The sequence below is a fragment of the Sapajus apella genome, unplaced genomic scaffold (genome assembly GCF_009761245.1).
Source record: "Sapajus apella isolate SASKATOON/1434 unplaced genomic scaffold, GSC_monkey_1.0 scaffold11, whole genome shotgun sequence".
Lineage (NCBI taxonomy): Eukaryota > Metazoa > Chordata > Mammalia > Primates > Cebidae > Sapajus > Sapajus apella.
Genome location: NW_022436951.1, coordinates 11,497,003 through 11,516,317, shown reverse-complemented (window position 1 = coordinate 11,516,317; position 19,315 = coordinate 11,497,003). Strand labels below are relative to the sequence as shown.

General features: G+C 35.6%; 1 long non-coding RNA gene across 1 annotated transcript in view; it reads right to left on the bottom strand.

Annotated features, from left to right (window-relative positions):
• Positions 1 to 216: 216 nt before the first annotated feature.
• The window catches only part of LOC116552161, a 36,852-nt gene continuing 17,753 nt past the window's right edge, over positions 217 to 19,315 (bottom strand). The window contains exon 3 of the long non-coding RNA XR_004269250.1: positions 217 to 307. This is a non-coding gene — a long non-coding RNA (uncharacterized LOC116552161). The remainder of the gene's footprint in view (positions 308 to 19,315) is intronic.

Genomic DNA, 19,315 nt, shown 5'->3' with positions numbered 1-19,315 from the left:
TAACCAGGCTACTATTATTTGTTAAATATATATATATATCTTGAAAAATTATAGAATATATATATATATATATATATATATATATATATATATACATCCCTTGAAAAATTATAGAAACTAAGAGCCACTATACATACGTACCTATCCTTTCACTTTATGTGTGAACCTGTGTTTACGGAACATTCAGATACTAATGGAATAGATTTCACTTACTTCCAAACCAAGGGGGTTCAAATTCTTCTTCCAAGTAAAGGAGCCCTCTGATCTCCATCAAGTTTTGTGATTGCACTTGGAAACATCCAGTGAGCTGCAGGAAACCAAATGGTATTGTCATGATGGTTGGTCCTGCTCAGCACGAAGAAAGAGGGATAGAAAAGCCATGGACAGCACAGTGCTCTGTAACATTTGAAAACATATTGTTGATCTTCTCTCCATCATTCTCCAACCTACAGATCTTTATTCTTACCACTCTTTGTATGGCTCTTACACTTTCATGCTATAGCAAATGCATATTCTATTCTTTTGTCCCTGTTCCCTGCCAGCTGTTTCCAAGGACTTGTTGGACGCTCCTTGGTTTTTAAGATAGCCTTGAACATGGAAGAACCTATTGAACAGGATTAAAAGGATCCTTGATACTCAAAAATGTTAGCTATAAGAGGACACTCAACTTTCTTAAGTAACAATAAAAACTAATATTAGCTTAGAATTTCTTATGCACCTGGTGAGCTAAGATTCTCTTCGAAACCTCAAAATAATTTAAGAGATAAAAACAATTCATGTATCCCTTTATTCATTAAAACGAATGAAGACAAGTACCTCTGACTTACCAGTATCACGCTACATGCAAGGTATGCTATGATAACCCAAAGATCCATTACAGTGCCTTTACAAAGCTCATAGAACAACAGTTTCACAAATAAAGCAACAGAATTGTGACTTTAACCTTATGATATGGTTTGGCTGTATCCCCACCCAAATCTCACCTTGAATTATAGCTCCCACAATTTCTACATCTCATAGGAGGGACCCAGTGGGAGGTAAGTGAATCATGGAGGTGGGTCTTTCCCATGCTCTTCTCGTGAAAGTGAGTAAGTCTTATGAGATCTAATGGTTTTATAAACGGGAGTTCCCCTGCACATACCCTTTCCCTGCCATCATATAAGACATGACTTTGGTCCTCACTGGCTTTCTGCCATGATTGTGAGGCCTCCCCAGCCTTATGAGTCAATTAAACCTCTTGCCTTTATAAATCACCCAGTCTCAAGTATGTCTTTATTAGAAGCTAAGAACAGGCTAATATACTTTGCATCCTCTCAACCACTAAGACACATGGCCCTAACCACATATCCCATTAAGGGACATGTCCTTTTCCAGCTAAATAATTGATCAGATGTTGAAACTTCAAGCCAAAGATCCTCATTCAAAGCCCTCCAGTGGGTAGTCACAAATGTTGTTCCTCACTGTAACCTTGGGGAAAGAATTTGTTCTCTCAAAGACCCAATTTCCCAATTCTAAAATGGCCTTGCATGATTAGGTGATCTTTGAGTCCCTTCCAGCTGTGGAATTTTTAATTTCTTGATCAAAATTGGTTCTACATAACAGATGGGCCCAGCAAGATTTTTTAGCTCAAGCAACCTATGAAATACCGCCTGTCTATTCACGGCTCAGGACATGGGCAAAGTAGGGTAGTTTAGCAGAATAATGGGGTCAGTGAAAAAAGAAGCTCATTCTATGACACGATTTTCTTTTATAACACAATTCTGCCCTTGACACTTGGCATATATTTTGATGACCATTGTCCACTGCACCACTATATTCTCAAATGCTTAGAATCATCTGCTATTTTTAAGGTAGGGAAAGAAAGAGAGAGAGAATTAGGGGAGGGAGAGTGGTAGAGATGTGATGAGAACAGATAGGCCAAGGAGCCCATCCAGTGAATTACATAAATGCAGAAACCCAAAAATACAGAGAATGAGTAGAGACTTAGGAACCAAAGGAGGTGTCAGTAACATTAAAAGATTCCTCTTCAATCCCTTTTGTGGATGTAAGATTTCCAAGCTGGAGTATTTGGAAGATTAATATGTTATGAAAAATGCATAGACTGAATTAAGACAGACCTAGGTTTGGGGCCAAGCTATATGACATTAAAATTCAGATTTAAGTGAGCCTCCATTTTATTATCTAGAAAATGGGAATAATAATACTCATTTGAAATTTAAATATACAATGTATATAAAGACAATGGCATTCAGAGCCATTTACAAATGAGGTTCCCAGCTGCTTTTTGCTTAGAAAACTGCAAATCAAAGAGATTAAGTCATCTTCCCAAGATCCCCCACCTAGTGCAGAGTCAACTTACTAGAAAAAATGGAAAAACAATGGCTTTCTACCTTCCTACTACTCTTTTTCCTTTCTTTTACTTCTCAAATTGAGATTCTTTTCTCACTGTAGAAAGCCAAGAGTGTTAAAGGTACTAATCTAAACCTTGTACTAAACAATGAGTTTATTCAAAACTTTATCCACTACTATTGCTACCTCACATACTTGTGTTTATGTTCCTTGAGTCTGTTTGGTGTTCTTCGTGAAGTTTGAAACAAAGGCATATAGGAGCAAGTAATGTATTAACCAACTCGATCTTACTTGGCACTATCATTTCTTTAAAATTTTTTACAAATGCTTTATGACATTACTAAGGGTCAAATGTTTTAACCTAATATCTTTACGAACTTGTTCACATTCATGACTTACAGTATAACTTCTATTATTCATAGGGTATATTTCTATAGCACATATCTGAAAAACCCTAACCAAGCATACTATCTATGCATAGAGCCAAACACTCTATTTCTGTCGGATAGAGTAAACTTATGTGTTATAAGGCTAACCTTTATGAAAAGATATTTTTTTCTGGATTTGGATTTATTACTGGAGCTTTCCTGTATCACAAGTCTGTCCTGTTACACAAATAAATACAGAAACCACTAAAAATAGATGTCATTAACTCACAAACCCCAAACTAACAAGCACACTTACACACACTTTGCCTTCTTACCATGAAATCAATATTGTATCCTGATATAACAGGGATTTTCCCACCCATGATCTCCATGTCATCACCCTTCGTTAGCTTCGGTCCCTGGCTTGGCATTTATAGCTTCTCTCTCTAGTATAATTAATGTGATTTCTCTCCATTGTCTTCTTTCTCATCACCTCTAGACACACAGACGTCTCCCATCTTAGAAAATCTTTCCCTGTTCCCCCATCCAGCTACTGTCTTATCTCCATCCTCTCCTTCAGAGCCAACTACCTTGAAATATATTTTTATATTTTCCGTTTTATTTTATCTACTTCATATGTACTCTTCAGTTCACATCTCTCTTACTTCTCTCCCTACCACTTTCCAAAGCATTTGCCTGTGTCCACTTTCGATAAATCTATTAGAGGCTTTTACTCTTTATGTGACCTCACAGCAGGATTTTTTTCACTAATGGCTACTTCCACTGTTTCTGAAATATTCTCTTTTCTATCACTTTTAAGTCATCATAACCTATGATTGTTGCTGCTGTCATTTGTAATAGTATTAGTAGTAATAGCAATAGCATATGATGGCTTCTGAACCCCCTTTCTTTTTTTTGAGATGGAGTCTCACTCTGTTACCAAGGCTGGAGTGCAGTGGCGTGATCCTGGCTCACTGCAAACTCTATTCTCAGGTTCAAGGGATTCTCCTGCCTCAGTCTTCCAAGTAGCTGGAATTACAGGTGCCTGCCATCATGCCTGGCTAATGTTTTTTTATTTTATTTTATTTATTTTTTTTTTTAGTAAAGACAGGGTTTTACCATGTCAGTCAGGTTGATTGTATTTCTGTCATGCATTTTTAATTCACTTATTAATCTCTATCCCCACTGTCTCCTAGCTCAGTACACTACCATCTATTGCCTTGACATATTCACCAGTCTCTTAACTGAACTTAGACTTTAGTCTCATTCCTTCTAAAACATAAATCCAACTATATCACTATCCTATTTAAAATTAGCAATACTCACAGGCTCAAGTCCAGACTCCACAACATGTCCATCTCCCTATCACTAAGTCTTAGCCTATCCCCTTTGCATTCTTTGAATTTTAGTTTAGATGTCACTTTTCAAGGTCTGGATCAGGTTCTTTCCCATATGCACCCACAGTATCTCAGTTCCTACATTTGCTCTGTGGCATGGACCACTGCAATTGTCAGTTTGCCTGTTTATAACCTTTTTCAGAAACCAAGATTCAGAAGGTTGGAGCTGGTCTATCTTACTTTTGTCATGTCTTCAGCCTTCATCTCAGAAGTGAGCATGAAGTTCTCTTCACCAAAATTTCTGCTATATTGACCCTCCTCCCAAGGAAGCAATTTTTCCTTTGTTGCAACTACCCAAGCTTATCACCTTAACCACACTTATCCCCAACACACTGCTTGTCTTGTCAACACTGTACTCCCTTCTCTATGTCTGGGGCCCTTTGCTAATCTAAACTCTTTTTTTTTTTTTTTTTTTTTTTTTTTTTTGAGATAGGTCTTGTTCTCTCACCCGGGCTGGAGTTCAGTGGCACAATTATAACTCCCTGCAACCTCAAAGTACTGGTCTCAAGCTATCCGCCCACCTCAGACTTCATAGTACCTGGGACTACAGACACATGCCACCATGTTCTAATAATTTGGGAGATGTTTTTAATAGAGGAGGGGTCTCAAAATGTTGTCCAGAATGGTCTTGGGCTCCTGCCCTCAACTGATCCTCCCAGCTCTGCTTCCCAAAAAGTTGGGATTACAGGCATGAGCCACCACACCCAGGTTGAACTCATTCTTTTGGATACAAATATTGGAACACAATATGTAGAACTGTGGTAGGAGAGAAGCACACAGGCATTTACTCTCCCCTACGTGTTCTTTTCTCTCGATGTTTACCTATGATTTTCTATCTCTAGTTCCGGTGGGGTTTTTTTGTTTTGTATTTTTGGTTTTTTTCAGTTCTTAGAAAAGTCCACCTATTTTGTCCAGATGTACTTAACAATAGATCTTTTATTGAGACTTCAATAACCACATCTTCAAGAAAAATCCCAACTCTAAAACTTTTTTCTGGGTTCTGTATCTCAACTCCAAACTCTTTTCTAGGCTCTAGATCTGCATCTTCATTTGCCTCTTAAATATGTTCACTCGGATTTCATAACAATCTTAAATTCAGAATGCTCCAAATAAACTCAAATTTTTCTAAACAAACCAGCACTCTGCACCATGTTCTTCTAACTCCCTGCCTTCTATGTGCAAAAAGCCAAGACCTTCTTTCTCAGCTTTCTTTCATTTGTTTTTGACTTTTGTCTTTTCGCACTTGGAAAATTCCTCTTTTTATAAAAATAGCTTATATTTGTCACATGGCATTATTTTGGACTATCCAGGATCTGTGGAGACTTGTATTAGTTTGCTAGGCCTGCCATAAGGACTACCCCAGTCTGGGTGGCCACAGAATGGATCTATGTGTCAGCAAGATTGGTTTCATTGGAGGCTTATTCCTCGGCTGATAGGTGGCCCTCTTCTCCCAAGTCCTCAAATGATCTTCCTCAAATGATCCTTCCACGTCTGTGCCCTAATCCCTTTTCTAAGGACCCCAGCTGAATTGGAGTAGGCCCCAATCCCAAGGACTATATTTAACCCAAATTACCTCTTTAAAGACCCTGTTTTCAAATACAGTCATTTGTTGAGGAACTAGGAGTTAGTATTTCAACATAAGAATCTTGAAGGGGCACATTTCAGCCAATAACAATAATATTCCATAATTGAGGGACCTCCTACAGTATAAATATTTTCCTACCATCATTGAAGTCAAATTTCCAGACTCCTTTGCATGTGACTTGAGTTCACTGGTAACTTAGTGATGTAAAGAAGGCAGGACTCTGAGCAATACAATCTAGGGAAGACAAGGTAGGTACATCTCGTTTCCAAAGGCAGCAGTACCAAGATTCTAGCTTTGTATCTAGTGCTCAACTATGATATAAGTGCTATTTCTCCTGGAAAAGGTCTGTGGTAGAGTTTGGTGTACTATTCTAGAAAGTCTCCACAACAAGTTTTCTGAACTTCTCAGAGAATCCATGAGTTATTTTGCATCTTTCTTAAATTCATCTTGAGCTAAATTAAGAGTCTGTTTCTGTTCTTTACAATGAAGGACCCCAATTGATACCTTGAATTTTAAAGTGATTTACATAATCCTTCTTCTAATTTAAGCATTGTCACAAAAGAGATTAATGAGAATCTATCAATTACTAATATTAACTTCATAAAACTACCTTTTTTCTTGCTTTCATTAATTACAAAAAAGGTAACTCATAGCTCATTATAAGTATCCTAATTTGGATCTTATGAAATGAATGTGTCTTATCTAGCCTTTCTGATTCACTTTCACTCAGTACAATAAATCCTGCCTATTATCACCAGGTGGATTTGTTTAAAGTACATTATTTTTTAACTAGTACACTACCATATCTTATTACTTTCAAAATCTAGCCATTGCCTGTATGATAAAGTTTATATCCTCTTGTGTGCATTTAGGTTTTCCTCAGTCTAACTCAAGTGTACTTCATCTTCCATTATAAATGCTCTCTTCCTTTTAAGAAAAATAAAATAGAGTAACCAAATTTATTTAACACATACAGTGGATGGTATTCTCAAAAACCTGTTAATAGATGTTCTTTTCTTACTATTCATGAAACTCTGTAGGTTGATTACCCAACTCTGTCAGTTTATTGCATATAAGAAATCTGAGACTAGAAAAATTAACTAAATTTCCTAAAGTCACACAAATAATAAATGATAAAACTAGGTTTTGAAATTAAGTGTTCTCTAGCCTTTTCTCACCTTGTGATTCTCTTCATTGTTTGACATACATTTTCCAGCCTCTAAGCTTTTCTTATGCTGTGCCGTGGCCTGGAATTTTCAACCAATGCCTCCTTTGCTTATCCAAATGTTCCTCATACTTTAGAGTCCAGCCTAAGACCTTCAGCCTCAGTGAAGTTTCTCTGATGTCTTCAGCTAATCTGACTTTTCTTCTGAAACCTAGTAGTTTTTATGATCACTATCACTTTCTTTGCTGTTTTGTTATATATGATATCCTATTAACCACTTCCTATGTATTTGCTTTTCCTCCTGTTTGTGTGAGTCAAATCTGATAGGTATCAGATTGTCATCCTTTGCATGCCCCTAGGTACCCTGAATACTGCTAAGTACAAAGGGAGTGTTACTACGCAGCCATCTAATTAAATATTCCCCATTCCTGGGCCATTAAAAAAAGGATATTAGCATCATGTTTTACATTACTTTTAGCCTTCAGGTGAAAGATCCCTCCCAGAGGCCTTGAATAAGCATATCTTTGATATTAACTTCTTTTTAAAAAGGGAAAAGATTCTTATACATTTTTATCATTTACCTTCCTTTAATAGGGACAAATATATTTTCAAAAACACTTTTGGTAACTCCAATCTGGTAGGTAACAAATTCTAAATCTATTTGTTAGCTGGGTGATTCGAGTTTAACTGAAAAAAAAAAAAATAGTCTGTGATTAAGAAGAAGTTAGCGTATAGCAGTTTATAGCAGTTTTGTCTTTTTTTTTTATTCTTGGAAGTCAAATGGGATCATTGCCTCTGCACCATAACACACTGAAAGCAACAGACTTGCAGAGATTTAAGGTAGGTTTTAAAAATGTGATTTTAAGGCCAAGGAAATATGACTATAAGCTCGTTAAAAATATTTTATGTTTCTTGCTAATCCACAGACCACAACCATATGGAATTAGTCACCCAACCTCTGTAATTAGATTCTTATACATCAGAAGACATAAGAAATAAGATATTCGGAGATGCACTGGTACATGACTACATTAAATTTGCTTTTGTAAAAAAATGTAGGTGACCATATGAAATGGCCCAATTACTATCCTCTTCTGTGTAGAATTCCAAGCTCCACTTTATTGTTTGTATGCAAATGAAGTACAAAAGAATGACTGCTTGAACTATAATTTTGTGCTTTTATCCTCAGTAATGCAAGCATTCTTTCCATCACTGATATAAAATTCTAAATTTTAGTTTTGAAAATATCAGCAGTAATTTAAAATTATTTTAAAATTCTGTAGAAGGCTACTGAAACTAAGTAACTTAATTGCTCTAACATTTACTCTCTATTTTGATTGTACCTCACAGCACCCCTTAAAAACAAAGTTGACAGTATTGACTGTGGCTGCCTTAGCGATTATACAACTGTTACCTAGAAATGGAGGCTGGGAAATTCCAACAGATTTTCTTCTTTGTTCGTGACGTAGCCCATCTCCACTTCAATATTTGTCTAGTGTCTTTTGGTGTCCAATTGATGTGAGTAGATTGTCTGAGGGGGAATCAAGTCATGCACTCTAGAGAATTTTTGTAAATAGTTTTGCCTACAACTACCCATGGTATGATATGACATGATGATGGGAAAGCTGAGAGGGCTACACTAAATATGTTCCAATTATGTTATCCTGTCATGCGGATCTAGAGTTATTAGAAGCCAAGAGTTTAGAAGCAATCATATAAAAATCTAAAATTCCGTTAGCACAATGATCATTCAGGTTACATTTCTATTGCTTATGTTTTATCATGGGACTGGACTACTATGAATTGGTAAAGCTGTAGGCACATGTGCAGACTACAGGGTTAGGTGTTTAGGAAACGCCCCTCGAAGTTTGTGTTGTGATAAAGCTAAGTCATTCCTTTCCTTCAACCTGGGCATACAAAACTCAGAGTGGAGACAAATGAACAACAACAACAACAAAAATAGATGAAGAAGATAAAGCCTGATAACGTGTGAAACGTGTAAGTCTTCTTTCCATCTGGCATATCTTTGAAGAGTCCAGGGTACATGCAGGAATTTCACATGTAAGAAAGATCACATATATCAATTGAGGACCACTATGTGCTGGGCGCTGAGAATTCAGTGCTATGGAGACACACAGCTTATGAAGAAGTTACAGTCCAGCAGAGAAGGAGCTCAGTAAACCAATCAACTCACAAATTACCAATAAATAACATTTGCACTAAGTGCTTCAAAAGTAAGTAAAAAGTTTTGCATAACCATAGATGTTACATTTGCATAGTCAGAAAATATTTTCCCAACAGATATTTAAGATGAGGCGTGGCAAATAATTAAAATTAGCTTAACAAGGTGCATTGTATATTTAAGACCATTTTATTGTTTCATTTTATTTTAAACATCAGAGACCCCTGAGTATATCTAAAAGCTATTTGGAAGGACTAAATAAACAGTAAGAGATTAAAGATAGGGAAAAGAGGAGAGTTAATGCATAGAGTAAATTTCCTGTGAAGTGAGGAGAGAAATGGAAGAACTGAGCTTAGATAAGAGAAGAGATGCCTCCTCTTAGAGTTTGTGCCAAATAATTTAAAATTTCAACCTCACTATGGTAATTTGCTTTGCTTCCTATGTTTTGTTTTGATTTGGTTTGGTTTTGTTTTTGTTTTTTTTCTGAGACAGAGTCTCGCTCTGTTGCCCAGGCTGGAGTGCAATGGTGCAATCTCGGCTCACTGTAACCACTGCCTCTCAAATTCAAGCGATTCTCCTGCCTCAGCTTCCTGAGTAGCTGGAATTACAGGTGCCTGCCACCATACCCAGCTAATTTTTGTATTTTTAGTAGAGTCAGGGTTTCACTGTGCTGGTCAGCTTGGTCTTGAACACCTGACCTCAGGTGGTCCACCTGTCTCGGCCTCTCAAAGTGCAAGGATTACAGGCATATGCCACTGCACCCAGCCCCAACGTTAATTACTTTACATGATTTCATATCATGTTAACACATCATCTTTTTACTTCATACATGATATTCACACATATATGAATCTATGAATATCCATGAATATGTATTTTAAGGCAAAAGTTTGAATACACAGTCCTGGATATTATTTCACATCAAACACATTTGCAAAGGTTGATAAAATCATTAATTCTTTATATGCAGTAAGTATTCTGCCCAGTTGCTTCTGCTAATATTTACAAACTTTAGTTATGCCTGTGGTCATCCGTCATCTGCATGGGCTATTTCTCTGATGTCCGCATGTCAAGATTATCTAACTACTTTTCTAAGTGTGTTATTGTAGCAGTATTTTTTCTTTATTGATGTCTACATAGCCAATTTTCAGTAATACTACATAATTGCTAATCCAACCAAGATAAATTTAAACATTTTCCCACAATATCATTTCAAAAAACACTTTAATGCATAGCCCAAGATCTACTTTACTCACACAGCCTGGGTGCTACAGCTGCCAATGGAACTGCTTCTTGTGAATTTCTTTAACCCTTCATGTTCTGTTCAGAAAATTTTAGATTTGGGCTGGGTGTAATAGCTCACACCTGTAATCCCAGCAGTTTGGAAGGCCAAGGAGGATGGATTACTTGAGGTCAGGTGCTCGAGAACAGCCTGGCCAACATGGCAAAACCCCATCTCTAGTAAAAATACCAAGGAAAATTAGCCAGGTCTGGTCCAGGTACCTGTAATCCCAGCTACTTGGTAGGCTGAGGCAGGACAATCGCATGAACCCAGGAGGCCGAGTTTGCAGTGAGCTGAGGTCGCACCATTGCACTTCAGCCTGGGGAACAGAGTGAGTGAGACCCTGTCTCTAAAAGAAAAAAAATGTTTAAATTTGACTAAGAACTGCTTTAGAGATTCATTATTTTTTTCTGCCATGCATGTAAATATCAACATTAAAATAATTTAATTTGGTCTTCCTGTTTTTTATGGCTTGTTGGTTTTTCCCAAAATGCCCAGCAAAACCTGCAGTACATGATAGATGCTAAATAGATACATTCTGTTTGGACTTTGATATTCCATCAATGCTGGTGGACTGGCCAAGATCCCAAATGCTATTGCTGCTGCATTTGTATTAAATAAGATTTACAAGTTAATTTAACAAAACCTCTCAAGGAAATCAGAACAAATTTTGTCACAGGGCCAAGTTTCTGAGTTTCACAATCATATTGAGGCTGACCATCACTGAGAAGGTCTATAGGTTGTCCACATGCAATTTAAAGTCACGTTTCACACCACTGTGAATACATCCTCCTCAAGCATAGACTGGATTTATAGATTTGTTTTTGTCTTTTATCAGGGCATTGTTTTATATCATACTGCTGAAATGGCAGAATGGTAATGATTTTCTCTTCTGTGTAGTTAATGGAAAATTTTTACTGCTTTTAGACTCCTCATATAACCACATTTTCTTCAGGCTTAAGTCCATTTGACTGTCCCTATTCTGAAAAATTATCTGTAATCTCTTGTGAGTCTTTGTGTGGGAGCATTTCTAGATGACTGACTCAAGATCTTTTCAATGACACCAACAGCATATTGAGTCATAAGAGCTTTGCTGAGGGATTAAGTGTAGCAGAACAAGAGATGTTCTTGTTCCGTGCTGCATCCTCATCTAAGCAAACAAGCATGTATATAACAAATCTGCCCCCACTGAACAATTTATTTCACTCAATTTTCATAAAAAATATATCTGTAGAATACAATCAACTCTAACACAGCCTGCCACACATTCACAAAGTTCCCGTAGAAACTCAGTGATATTCTTATGACAACCAATTCTACCTCTCAATAATACGCCAGGTGAAGTGTTTTTGTGAAACTAATTAATACTACCTCATCATTATTGAGAGACATATATTGAGAACCCATGACATTAAGTGACACTTAAAATTTTGAATAATAAGCATTGTTCCCATAGTAATTCCCAAAGCCTACTTGTAGATAAAGTCCTTGATACTTTATTTCTCACGAGTCATTCTGCTAAAGCAAACTACCTTCTCGATTAAAGAAAGCTTAATGTGGAAACTACGCAAGTAACAGCATTATTTACCAGAATCTTTGAATCACAGAGAAATGGGTGCTCAAACAAAGCACCATAATTTGAGTTCTTGTTTTCCTTTTCAAAACTGGTCATGATTCTCTTTGTGGTGAATGTTGAAGACAAGCTCTCACAGGCACTACCGCCAACTTCTACCTTGCCTTCTTATGTTATTCTTCCTTAACTCTTCCAAAAGAAGAAAAGGAGATTCATAAAAAGAAACAACAGCAGCAATTTTCAGGAGGCCCAATTTATATCATTTAAAAGGAGGCTTTATTGGAGCTCATGAACACCAATAGCAAAAAAGATGCTTTTCATACGGTGAACTTTACCATATCAAAATTTAAATTCATTTTTGTTTTTCCTTTTAAAGTATAAAGACAAGACGAGGTCAATTTCTAAACCAATCAGGGGAGATAAAGGTGATTGTTAGAACCAACAACAGGTATAAAGATTTATATTCTTTAATGCTCCTGAAGTTCATGTTATATCAATAGTAGAAAATTCAGTGATGAAAAAGAGCCTCACATTTAACTTAAAAAAAAAGAAAAAAATAATTATCTAGTAAATATCACTAGAACAACATGCCCTGTCTGGTAGCAGCAAAAATGTATTGACTAAGAACTATTGTAATTTTATTATTTGCATTAACTGTTCTATGGTAATGCTACTATTTCAGAGAAAAAATTCATTTACTAAAGATTGCATAGGTCAGAACCACAGTACGAAAGATTTTTCTCAAACAACTACCTGATAAAGTTCTACTGCTTTAAAAAGGACGATGTAACAGACTGTCCTATGTGGCATTTTGATTTCCTCAATTAGAAATGGCTAATATCATCTCTAAAACCATTTTGTAGCCAGTGTTTTTACAGGGGTGGAATTGTCTCTATTTGTGCATATATGTTCATGCTGATGTTTAGTCTGTGGTATGAATGAGAACATTGAAATGACAGTCCTTGACACTCCGTTTCATTAACCTTGTCGAGTGCTGCGCCACGCCATGCTCAGATGGACAGTTTAAAAACTGCTGCTTGATGATGTTGATGATGATGATAATGATGATGATGATGACAATGACCACTGGTAGGTTAGTTGGGGACCTTCTGCTGTCCCCTAAATATGATTTCCTCCAGTTGGTCAATTATTTTCCTTGCCCTACTAATGGTAAAGGGCAATTATAAAGTGAATACTAAAAACTGTAATACCTTCTCAAAATATTAGTTATAGCAAAGCTGGTAAAGGTAAATTATTACCCAGTTTAGAGAAGCTCACATAGGCCAATATATACAAAAACATTTTTTAAAACATTTATATTTAGGAAAATATTTTTAGAAAACAGAGAGAGCATTTTCATTGTAACAAAAAATTTAAAATATATAAAATACATAAAGCAAAAATACATTTTTATTTCTCTTTAAGACCTCTTCTCAATTTCTCCTCCCCTCTCTAAATGCTTTTGCCATAAACAGAAAAATTAATGTAAATATTCCTAGAAACATATTCCTTCACACTTAAATTTTGTGTAGCTGCTTGTGTAATCTCCAGTTGGCAGTCACATGCTTGATTCCATTTGGAGGAGATAAAGATATTCTTGGGCTACACATCCTTATTTTAAAATGCTCTGAGTTATCTCTCAGGTAAAACCGCACACTAAGGAGACAGCCTCTCACATCTTCCTTCCAATCCCTCAACCTATAAAGGACCCTATGCAACTCATAGCACCTATCTTGTTGCTTAAAACTGAAATTAGAGAACGAGCCCTCCTGGTTATCAAATACCTTCTCTTGTCAGTTTGCAATGTATTCGTCAATAAAATTCCTGCTGCTGGAGCATTCAGTCAAGGTGGTCTGACTCTCAGCAAGATGGAATGGCACCCTATGGGGAACAATTGAGCCCTTTATAAGATGCCCAGGCTGCAGCAGAAGGGCCACCTGCTGTCTCACAGCCTCAGGGAGGCTCGATTCGCTGCTTATTCTGAAATAATTTACAGGCCAGACTGGAGCCAGGGCACACTAGCACTTAGCTCTTCAGTAAATGGAAATAACTAAAATAAGACTATTAAAGTATTGGAAAAGATTTTTTTCTTGCAGCAAAACTTGTATTTTATTAGTGTAGGATGACTCTAAACCACGTGTCTATAAAGCTGTTCTTTTTCTGTCTTTCTATTAGAGATTGAATTTTTTTACAGGCACAAACCTGAAAGATGAGAGTTTTGTTCTTTGTGTCATATATCTGAGGTCTTTGATATTTCACTGTCCTTACTTGAAATGTTGACTGGATTTTTCCAGTCCGTCATCCATAAGTGTCAGGTTGAACATGGAATACAATGACAATAAAAGTTCACATGACTAAAAAATCTAAGCCATGAGCACCTCCATATGAAGAAAACTGGTTTGAGTTCGTAACTCAGTAAAGCTTTACCATCAAAGGGAGGAATCGGTGATCTGGTATTTCAGTTAAGGGTTAATTATAGGTCAGAAAAATAAGAGGAAATATATTAATGAGTACCATATTATGATGTGACGCAGAATTTCTTTTCATTAAAATCAGAAACAAAACTGCTTGATCTTATTTCTAACATCTCAGAAAACAGAAAATAATTAACGATTACTCCAAGACAAAATGAATGCTCCATTGAAAAAAGTACAGATTTTATAATGTGTTTTTATCAAAGAAAAAGAGCACATAATGAAGACTAATCAAAAAATATGGAAGGTGAAGATCTAAAGTGAGATTAAACACAAAGCTGAATAAAGGGTTGAACAATAATTTCCTTACTTAAAAACTTTACAAAAAAGCTGACACATTTGGAATTACAAACTTCAAAATCCAGGGAACACTGTTTCTGCATACATGATTCAGTCTGCTTTGAATGAAATGCAAAAAATAAAAAGACAAGTTTTCAGAGAAATGGAATAAAATAATTTCTAAGTAAAATTATCCAAAAATTTTGATTTGTAGCTTTTAACTTTATAAAGACAAATCCATAAAATAATTTTATTAATAAACTTTGGAATATTAGAATAAAATTGAGAGGCTAAAGACCAATTTCTCTCACATGTATCTGAAACACCTGAAAACATGAGCTAAGCCTTTAACACAGCAATTTAATTCTCACCTACCTTCACTCCATATTCATGAATTGTCTAACCAATGTGCTAGGGACCAAGGACACATATATTAAGAATGACACCATTATCTTTCAGGACTGACAATGTTAAGGGGAAATGGTCATGCGTAGATAAGTGATTATAAAAATTCAAATGTCATAACAGAAGCATGGACAAGATAAAGTTATTTGGTCTTTTGGGGGAGATAAAAATGACAAGGCATTCAAAATTTCAGCCAAAGATTCAAGGTTGAGCTGGAATTTTCCTAGTGAACAAAAATTTAAGAAGAGGAAAGGGGAGACAGACTTTCTAGAAAGTGGACACAGCAGTACAAAGACGTAACATCAAGAGAAAAAAATTAAAACATCATGAATTCTGGGAACTATGCATGTGTCTGAAATGGCAGAATGCAGGACTCTGGAAAAACAGGTAGGTCATGAGGGCTTTGCATATTATCCCAAGGAATTTGGACTGTATGTTATATACAGTGAAGAATCAAGTCAGGGTTTTAGTAAGAAATTTGTCGGATCAGATTTGTGTTTCAGAGATTAACGTCTTGGTATGAATGAAATTATGAATGGCTGAATGAAAGTACAAAACCCTGAGTATATTGTAAAAGACTTTCTTGCAATTCTTGACTCTGTGCATAAGGCGTGGTTTAAGATAAAATCTTCCGGACTTGGTTTGGATGGAAATGAAACCATTAATTTACCTTAGTATTATAGTCTGCTCAAAAATGGATGGAATCCTGTAGATTATTTTTCCTGCCCCATTCTTATCACTAATTTATAATCCATTAGTTTCTTAAATATTTGCTGAGCATCTACAATGTACTAGACATGCTCCCTGCTGCAATGAAACATACAGCCTACTCCACCCAGACAATAAGGAAAGAATTATGAAATTAAACTTACATTTATAAGCACAGTAGTAATGCACAGCATATGATTCTATGAGAATGTTATACAGGAGCCTCATTTAGAGAGTAGACTTGGCTAAGGCCTATTTGAGGAAGTGATTATTAATTAAGACCTGAAGAATGATTAGAAGACAATTAGATAAAAAGGGAAGAAGGGAAATAATGTGCTAAGGTAGTGAGGCAGAAAAGAGCTTCTTTCATTCTAGAAATGAAAGAAACCAGAGGAATTTGGAGATGAGTAAATAAGGAAGAGGTTGGAAAGGGAGATACAAGGTGGGAGTTGGTGGCCGTGATCAGGGAATTATAGCAAAGTGACATAATGTAGACAAGAAAAATCTGTGTGTATGAGTTCAAAGTCAAACCCAGGTCTCATAATTCCTAGTCAGTGCTCTTTCTTTCAGAGCCTAGAAACAAAAATAAATGAAATAGACATACAGGAGTTTCCTATAATTCAGTATCTTTTCATGTCACCTACACTGGAAAAACAAATATTTTTGCTTCTAGTATACTGATTACTTTTTTTGGTATTATTTTTTTAAATGGATTATACAATCTCATGGTGATCTGTAACAATTTCATCTACTCTGGCTGGCCATATCATTTCCCAGACCTCCTGAGTAAGAATTCAAATAAAAAAGCATAAGACTATGATGCAAATATCAGAGGCTCACCAGGATTATGAACAGGAAAAGAAAAAAAAAAAAACAGGATATGAGTGACTAATAAGTTATTCATGAATTCAAACTATGTAGAATAATTAAAATACCTACTTTCAGCAAATAAGCCATTAACTGCAATTTCACTAGTTTTTAATGATCTAATTCACACTGTTTCCGGAAATTTCCCTTAATCTATGTACATGATTATGTAGATTAATGTTTACATTTTTGCATTCCTATAGACATGCAGTGAAAATAAAGTGCATAAATAAGTGTCCCCTGGTTATCAGAAAATGTTTATATGTACGAAAAGTATTTAGACTATAATAACATAGATAAAGGTTTTAGGGGTTGAAAGACCAAACAATTTCAATTCCCAATGTTTTTCTCTATTATTTGTGGGCATGGTGGAACTAATATCCCAAACACACATCCTCCTTATAATGAATTTCCCAAGCTTCTCAAATAAGTACAGTGTTGTAAAAAGTGGTATGTTTCCATTATACGAAGAGAAATGTGTGATTTTTTTGTTCATATAGCTTTTTACTCAAGTAGCTCAGAGAAGGAATTTATTTTTCACCACTTCAAGCTTGTCATTTATTTAGCCCTCAGTGGGGAATAGTGTCTCTGCTTTGGTGGAACTGAGCAATTTGTAGAGGAAAGGATAAGGTCCCTGTAGTAAGTTCTGAGGCCAATCTTTTGTAGATCTCTAGCACAGGCAATGATTGATTACCTCGAAAGATAAATACACTTAGTTTGTAAACCTCATGTCTAAGTTAACTTAATTTTTATATCTGTTTTTACTCTTTCAGTTCTGAAATGATAATGTTAATTCTGTTCTTGATGAATAATTCTGATAGTAAACAATGTAGACTATTCTATATGCATGTCTTTTAATTTTGGATTTGGTGCCTTTAGTGAAAAAGGAAAGTAAACTCTACTTAGGTGCTTTGATTGTATCTTGCATCTGTGGCCATGAATACTGCACAGTCTATGTACTCTAAGAACAAATTTGAATAGAAATATTCTAAGGGTGAGCTTTTGAGATATGTTTTCCAATCAACAAACATTTGGTGCCTAAATATTTGCCTAAAATCATTCTGCTTTCCTGTGAGGGTACAGGGGAGGGAGAAGAGCCTATAAATAAATAAATTGAAATAAAATAAAATAAATATATTAATATCTGAAGGTCACCACAGGCATATACAGATAGTTGGTTAAATAATGAATGCATTATACATATAGTTCATTCTTTCTAATGCATTCATTCAAAAACTGCTTCTATCATTTATCAGTTATTTATCTTAAGGTTGTTATTCACATGTTCATGACCTCAGTTTACCTACCTTATAGGGTATGTGGATTGACAATCTGTTATACATATAAATGCCAGCATCAATGAAAATCCTTTCTCTTCTTCCTTTCCCAGAGCATGAAGAAATAGGAATAAAAAATGGGGAATGTAATAACACACAGGTACTAATTCATAAAGTAATCTTCAAATCAGAAAGGAGGAAAAGAAAATCAAAAGATGAGATAGAGCTTTAAAAGGGAGGAGAAGCAAAAGAGTTGTGTTTTGTGGTAAGCAGTGGAATCCAAGCACAATGTTCCTTTAAAAATTTCTCTAAAATCTGTGCCAAGAATTCCCTAACCTCGTTACATTGAGAATAGTTAGACATAGATATACCCACAACACGGCAAGGACTAGAGTTTTTCAATCAGAACTGAGTTTCCACTTGCATGATGGAGCTTTCATCACAGAACCTGTTGTTTCTAGTTTCTCGTAACAGAGATTTTGTATTATATTAACTAATGGGCCTACTGAAGATGACAACAACCACAATCCTCAGAGCCTTTAGCCATTTTTTTCCCAGGAATTTAAATAATATCCTGAACTCTGGGGATAAATTAAGCTCAATGGTATAGATCCATATAAAGGAGAAAGAAAAAAATATTTTTGGATCTATAGTGCTTGAAAATGGTAAATCAATATCAAAGAATCTTCTAAACCTAGTTTGCATATGAGCAATCAATCCACAAATTCCTAAAAAGAAAAAGTAGGCTATTATGTGGCTCTGTGGTGAAAAAAATCTCTCTAAACAATGAATCTCTTGCAATACAGAAATACATCCTATTTTTCACAACTGAGAATCTGTCATTTGACATTTTCCTGTAAGAAGTTAATGGGCAAAAATGACCACCTTTAATCCAAATGCAGGGGATAATTGACATAGAAAGTTTGATTTCAGTCAGAGCACTCCATGAGCAAGATTTAAATATCTACTTGCCTCATATCAGTAGTTACCCAGCTAACAACTCGCCAGGTGCAATCTGCTTCCAATACGCTTTGCTACGACTCATCTCTTCCACGTCTTTTTGGACTTTAAATTGTTAAGTAACCTTGTTTGCAGAGCGATCTACTAGTATTTGATCTATTTCAAACAAATATTTCATTATTAATGAATCAGTAACAATTAAGTACTGGTAGTTGTTACCAACAAGAATAAAAACATGAATTCAGGCTTTAAGTTAGAAGGGAGTACTCATTTATAAGGAGTCATTCAGATGATCCAGAATATGCATATATCATATTACATTTTCAAAATTAAATTTTTCTAGAGAATTCTCAGACACTGAAATTATATCTGCATTTTGTTTAATGATATAATTTGTTAAAAGTTGGCTAATGCATTAAATAACCCAGGTACATCTGCATTCTA